Source organism: Aegilops tauschii, chromosome 3 (genome assembly GCF_002575655.3).
Source record: "Aegilops tauschii subsp. strangulata cultivar AL8/78 chromosome 3, Aet v6.0, whole genome shotgun sequence".
Lineage (NCBI taxonomy): Eukaryota > Viridiplantae > Streptophyta > Magnoliopsida > Poales > Poaceae > Aegilops > Aegilops tauschii.
In genome coordinates this window covers 409448333-409455150 of record NC_053037.3, presented here as the reverse complement: position 1 = coordinate 409455150, position 6818 = coordinate 409448333, and the positions used below count along the sequence as shown (strand labels likewise).

Genomic DNA, 6818 nt, shown 5'->3' with positions numbered 1-6818 from the left:
ATCTCCAAAGCACGAACATACGGTATACAACCGAGTTGCCCGACGTCGGACACTACAAACTTTCGAGCACCCTGTTCATTTATCCTCTTAATCGATGGAAAGAAAATAGAGGTCTGCAGCAAACAAGAGCAAGCGACACTAAACTACAGTAGTGATAAATTGGCGGAACCTCCTGATAAAATGACAGATTGGAAACCAACACCAACATGTCCAGAAAGTCTGAAGGATAAGGCTTCTCTCGTCCAAAGAACGGTACTGAAGGCGAAAGATACTCCAAAATATGTCATTGGATCCAGCTGCAACAATGAAGAGCGCCGTCTTGAAGAAATCACTTGCTGCTTCCTTCACCATGTTCTCCAGTATCTGGTCTTTTCGAAGTAGCTTATTAGCTGATAAGCACTAGCTGAGGCATCTAGCTGATGAGGTAATCTCTGCATATAATATCAACCAAGTTGGTTGTTGTTACTACATGCTACGAGCATTTGGAAAAATGACAAAAACAAAAAAATGGGTTTCTAGCTGCATAAGCACAATTATACAGAAAGCAGTCTCCTTTATTCGTATCTGGGGAAAGGGTTGGTTCTCCAAATTCTCTTTAAAGAATGTTAAAGCAGTACTGTAATTTTCTGGTGAAATGGAAAGTGGTTGCTACCATATTGTTTGTGGTGATTACATCATAATCCTCATCTTCAAAGCAAGGCTATCCACCAGGGCTTCCAATGCTAGGCTAACCTCGGCAAAGAACCCAAGGGATTTGCAAATTCTTGAATCGATAGACTTTCGTACAACAGCAAACAAACATACGCGGTAGAGGGTTTTACGCTACTTCACAGTCAACGGCAAGAGTGGATGGTATAACTCTAGCCAGCTGGCGGGAGGGAATGAAGCTCTTTCCTGACCTTGAGCTAGAATCCCTGACGTTGGTTGATTAAGCTGTGGTGTAGCTTAGGATCTTAAAGCTATGCAGCTGGGTTGATCCCTATCGATGGAATGGAGCTTGTCAACTCATGAATATCATGGATCGCCTTCTACTATACCGGGCTAAGGTGCAACAATGGAAGCATACCATGGATAATCCGGAGATACATCCTACCTATGCCGAGAGCACAAAGATCAAGCTAAGTAAACAGGTCTAGTTAAAGCCCACTGGAGTAAGGAAAATACAATAGGTTGCTTTTTTCCCACCATACCTGGCAATGATTGGTATCCCTTGATATGTTAACACAAGGGGAAATTTCCAGAAAACAACCAGGGAGGCTACAAATTATCGGTTTGCCCCTGTCTCTGAAAAGTGAAGGTCAGCTCCACGTGGGTATTCCATCCAAACGATGGGAGAAGAGGATGACACTTGTTCGTATTGAAAACCGGAGATGAAGGGAAAGAGGCTTGATTGGAACATGTTCTACAAGAACTCATGTGTAGAACACGCCCGTATCTATTCTATGGACTGGTTTCAGGCCAACCCTACTACTGAAGTAGTAAGCATCATATTCCGGTTTTTCCAACACTTGATCAGCAACCGGGCGCAGAAATTCCTTGAAGAGAAGGGGATGCCTACAACCAATGCCTAAATAAAGGCATATGTCGAAAAGTGCAACTACTAATAGATTCAGTAAAGGAAGGCCCGGAACGGGCTGAGCTACTGCCCGAAATAGAAGAGGACGACTAGAGTAGAGGAGCCTAATTCCAATCCAAACAATTGACGAGGGAGTCTAATTATTTTTCCATTCTTGATTGTTTCAATTGCAGTTTCTTCATTGGAGGGTTGCTTGGAAAGTGCGATAGTTACGGCGCTTGGAGTATACGGATTGAATTCTTCCTTCTTCTATAGGTCTTTCTGGGCGGCGAGGCGGAAAAAAGGTGTAGAGAGGGAGAAGGTACATAAAAAATGATTTCTAAGCTAGAAAAGAGGCATCCACCAGTCATTGAGAACAGCTAATCCCGGAATTAGCAGGCCGGTATGCGAAGAGAATTCGGTATTGAATCCGCGAGGCCAAGTGAAGAAAAGTCCAATATGGGTGGATTACCTTTTTCTGAAGGATAAGTCTCTGGGACTGACTAAACTGAATGTATAGCGTCAAGATAAGAAGCACGGTAGTCGAAGATGTACCTTGTGGGGTGGGGTACGAGTAGACCAGACCAATGATGAAAATCATAAATACGAGCATGGCCTCCCTGTCTCAAAAGCAGGCCGCCAAGGGTGCTCGCATGAAGCATTTCTCACTCATAAATAAGTAGTTATCACAAATTTAGAAACATGCTCTGATTTCTCTTATCGAATTTCATTCAGATTTTCCAGTATTCGGAGTTGCTTGGGAAAAGGTCTAGTCAGGGTCGGTTCTGTTCGGAGTTTCGGGTTGATCGAAAAGAACACCCTAATTAAGACTTTTGTATAGTTTGTGTCAACCTGAGTTTGATTAAGTGCCCGCCCACCTAGATAGATACATAAGTGTTAGTTTGAATGAAGTCAAGTGTAAATTGTGTCAACAACGAGAAATTGAAGTGTAAATCTGGATGGTTTGAAGTGGAAACCTTAACATGCAAAAGTGTCTACCACATTAGAAAAGCAAGTATCTACCAGCGATATATTCATTCAAGTATCAACCAGCGTCAACCAGTTGTCAAACTCCAAATATTCGTAGGGGCATGAAGAAGTTGCTAAACTGGTTGTAAAGTGGCTCTGATCAAAACCATCATTGCTTTATTTTTTACTTTTCATCTAGTAACGTGCATGAATGGATATGGTGGGTAAGATTTGAAAACGTTTGACATCAACCGGGCTCTACTTTGCTTTTACTTTACTTCACTTGCCAGGTCATTGTTGTCGATATTGAGGTGAGGACTCTCTCTTTATTATCATTTTATTTATCACTAAATGATCTAACAAACGCATGATTTGATTACTAAATATTGAGTCATTGAACGAATATTCGAGTAAATTCACCTTTTTCTATGAAAGCAAGGATTGGGCTGGGTTGCTTATTCGTCATCATGGAGCAACCCGGTACCTTTTCTTACGCGAGCGACTGAGACGAGAGCTTTCAATTATGCCGTTTTGGTCAAATCCCAGGGCTCTTTCTGATTTGATTAAATACTTCTATGTTGTATGATAATAGAAAGTCAAGATCTCACTCGCTTTTTCTGCTTTGTATTCTCGGCTGTTGCCTTTTTCCACATCGATTTCTATAGGAGTTCCATCCTTAACCTATGTATGCTCAAAGAACTGGATCATAGAACTCTCAGCCCTTCGCCCCAAGGCTACGAAAACGTTTCTACTCCCTTTCCCTTCCCAACGTCACATCTTTCTTCGACAAGAAGGAAAGATCACTCTCTATCTAAATGATAGAACCACTGGCACGGTACCTTTCACATTGGTAAGTCAAATCCTGGTGAAGACATCACGAGCAATGACACGACGACATCATCTCCACTCATAGCCCATCGGTCTTCATTCATTGAAGCCAGGGCATTGATTGACTTTCAGCGATCGCTATAAGAAAGACATAAAAAAGTTCTCCTAAACATGTTCCTTTCCGTTACTACTACTTGGAATTGGAAGTCTAGGAGCAGGACTAACCTTTTTCTTTCGTTTAAATAAAGTCGAGATGTAGCTTTTTTCTATCTCAATAAATTATTCCACCTCCATTCATTGGAGAACAAAGCGTTATCTGATTAGATCCTTGCTTCAAACTCAACCGAATCAAGTTTCAAAAATAGATGTGGAAGAGGCAAAGGGAAGAGCGGGGTTGCCGAATTGTTTCTCAGAGCCAGACGAAACATCTATCTCTATTTACAATACCCTTACCCCAAGAAAACTTTGTCGAAAAAGGTTGTCATCGTAATAGGGATTGCACCTCAACATGGCAGCCCTCAATTCTGCCAATTGTATGTGACTTGTACTCTTCTAGGCTTCCTCTTTGCCTCAAGTGATTAAACTCATCAACTACACCAACCACATTTCTTACCTCAAACCTCTCTACAATCTCTTGAATTCACTCTTGCCAAGATACTTGTCCCCTATTCACTAAGAAAGTGTTGTACCAGCTTTCAGCTCTCCCCCTAAGGTGCATAGCCGAAAGTTCTACCTTGTACCAATCCGTAACTTGGTACACCGAAAAGTAATGTTCACACTTTTGTATCCAAGACTTGGCCCCTTCAAATATTGGAAAATAAACTCTAGGAGGTTGATGTATCTGCTGCCCATATTGATATTGATTTTGCGGCCTTTGTTCTTGCAGGTATTGGTACGGGTCATGCTGTTGAGTTGGAAGCGGTTGGTTAAGGTAAGTATATATTAGCACTTTTGGTTTCATGGAATTTCCAGCATAGGGCAAAAGTATTGGTTGAGAAAATGGGTCTTGGTTGTGGTGGTGGAGGTGCAGGATTAGGTCTAATATTATCATGTTTTGAGCTGTGAGGAAGGCCATAGGTGGCTGGAAACAAGTGTTCGTGCCAAGGTTTTGAGGGGGATAGAGAGGGTTATTTTTGTGATTGGGTCTTTTAGTTGCTTTGCTACTAGAGGTCTAGGTGGTCAGGGGTTTAAAGGTCTGGAATAGGTGTGAGTGGTGGTCGTATTCAGTACCAATGGTACGGTAATTGGAGGTTCAGGCGGTTCAGGCCTAGGATAAGAGCTAGAGGCTTGTTGAGGGGTAGCCATGGTTTCAGCTTCACTCGCAACAGCTGGTAGGGACATTTGTTGTGGTGTTCTAGGAAAATGAACCATATTGCCCCTAGTTGTGTTAATCGAGCTATGCTCTTCTTCAACGCTCCACGCCTTCAAAAAAGTAGTTTTGTTGCTTGCGCTTTAATTTAGGAGTTTCAACTTAACTAGCATATGTGCATTTGAGTTGTTGGCATATGTCGGCTACATACTAGATGCTTTTCCATCATTGTTTGACTTGCACAGAAACAATGGGTCCCTTTTGGTTTATTTTTCTCCCTCCAAGTTTGTTCTTCACTGTAATGTGTGTCAACTCAACAAGAGTGAGCACACCCTTCCTGCTGGTCCTCTTCAACCTTTGTCTGTTCCACTACAACCTGGGTCTTCTATTTCAATGGATTTTCTTGAGGCACTCCCCAAGTTTTATGGTTATAGCTCAATACTTGTGGTTGTGGACCGTTTCACTGGCTCATTTCATTCCTCTATCTCACCCTTTTAGCTGTATACCCTATCTTGTATCCAGTAGTAAGTCTACTCTTCTTACCCCCTCTCCTCTACCTTTTGTGGTCCATCTATTAGCTTTTTGACCATCTTTGAGTCATAGCAAGACGGCTCTATCTCTTTTCACAAGTACAACCATAAGTACAGTTGCGGGCGTCAACAATCAGCAGTACTGAGCTACGGAAAGTCTATCGAATTATAGCTATGGAAAGTCTATTGAAAGGACCTAATCAAAGGCTACTACAGCTATAACTGACCCGCCTATGGAATCTATTGGCTCGGCTGAACCAACATGAAATGAAAGAGAGGAAGACGGAAGCTATTGGCAAATAGAGGGGGGATGTTCTCCGTGTCTTTTAGCCCTCACTAGATGTCAACTTGCTTACTTTTCACTTCTTCTTAAGCTTGGCAGACTAGTTCCTGACTGACTCTATAGTGCGATGAGCTTACTTGCTCTAGTTCTATCCTCAGGATTTACTTACCTGAGTACCTAGCACCGAGGATCGATGTAATTTACTTTCAAAAAGATGCTGTTGATGCTAACACGCATATAAATAGATGTTCCCCACTTCTTGATCCTCTTACCCGAATGGGGTTATATGCCTTAGTGAAACTCAGGGTAAAGTGGCAGAGGTATGACCTCGGGAAGAAAGAAAGATCGGGCGGGGAAAACGGGGTTCGAACCCGCGACTTCTGGCGTGATAGACCAGCACTCTAACCAACTGAGCTATTTCCCCCTTTCGTAACTACTGTCGATTCAACAGTCACCTACCGGTTACCTTTGTAACTATACCAAAGTAGCTGTACAACAGAATGCCCTTCGCCTTTAGTACTTTTCTTATATATATTATGTTATATACTAAATGTGTCAAAGCAATAGAACTTATTAAAAAAAACAAGCCCATCTTTCTCAAAAAGGAAGAGAGGGTGCGCCCCCCAGAGAGAACCCCATTCTTTCAAGAAAGTTCTAATTAATTATGTAGAAAAAGAAATAAGGAAAATAGGAGTAAGCGAATAGGGTCAACAAGATTCTAAACGAATACCACAAGTGACGGAACCGACGATGATGAAGAGATTAGGGGCGAAGGATTTTTTTCTATTATTCCAATTCTTATTTATTGATTATCTAATTTATTTAGATCCATATTCATTTTCATTTGCAAATACAAACTCTCTTTCATTAACTTTTTACTTTTGCGCTAAGGATAAGGGAACTGAGAAAAAAAGAGCTGGCTTGGCTGGTACATCAAGCATATGACATATTGCTTGTTCGGTGTGGTACACATATCTCTCAATGTCAATCAAGTAAGAAAATGCATTCCCACTGTTTGAGGAAAAGGTGAAGAATTGCAATTTATTGAGCTTGTAAGGCCCGTTGAAGTCCTTGAGAAATGGTATAAATAGGGCTATAAGTAGGCTGTTTGCTATTGCAATAAAGGCTGCTCGCCTTTCCTTTTGACGGCTTGGCTTCCTATCGCTCCTATGTAGTGGCCGGCCTTAAAAGGAGTCTTCCTACCATACCATCATGCACACCTATGTTATAGTGCTTTAAGGTTCGCCAGAAGCAAGCAAGATGATGAAGCGAAGCTTCGTAGACAAGGCTCGTTCCGTGCTTGACTTACAAGCTCGTGTAGTAAGGCCTCACCCTACTTCAATA

The 6818-nt window shown here is 41.9% G+C and overlaps 1 non-coding gene across 1 annotated transcript; it reads right to left on the bottom strand.

Annotated features, from left to right (window-relative positions):
* Window positions 1-5824: 5824 nt before the first annotated feature.
* On the bottom strand, window positions 5825-5898 carry TRNAD-AUC (transfer RNA aspartic acid (anticodon AUC)). The gene has a single exon. It is a non-coding gene; the product is annotated as a tRNA-Asp (tRNA).
* Window positions 5899-6818: the final 920 nt, after the last annotated feature.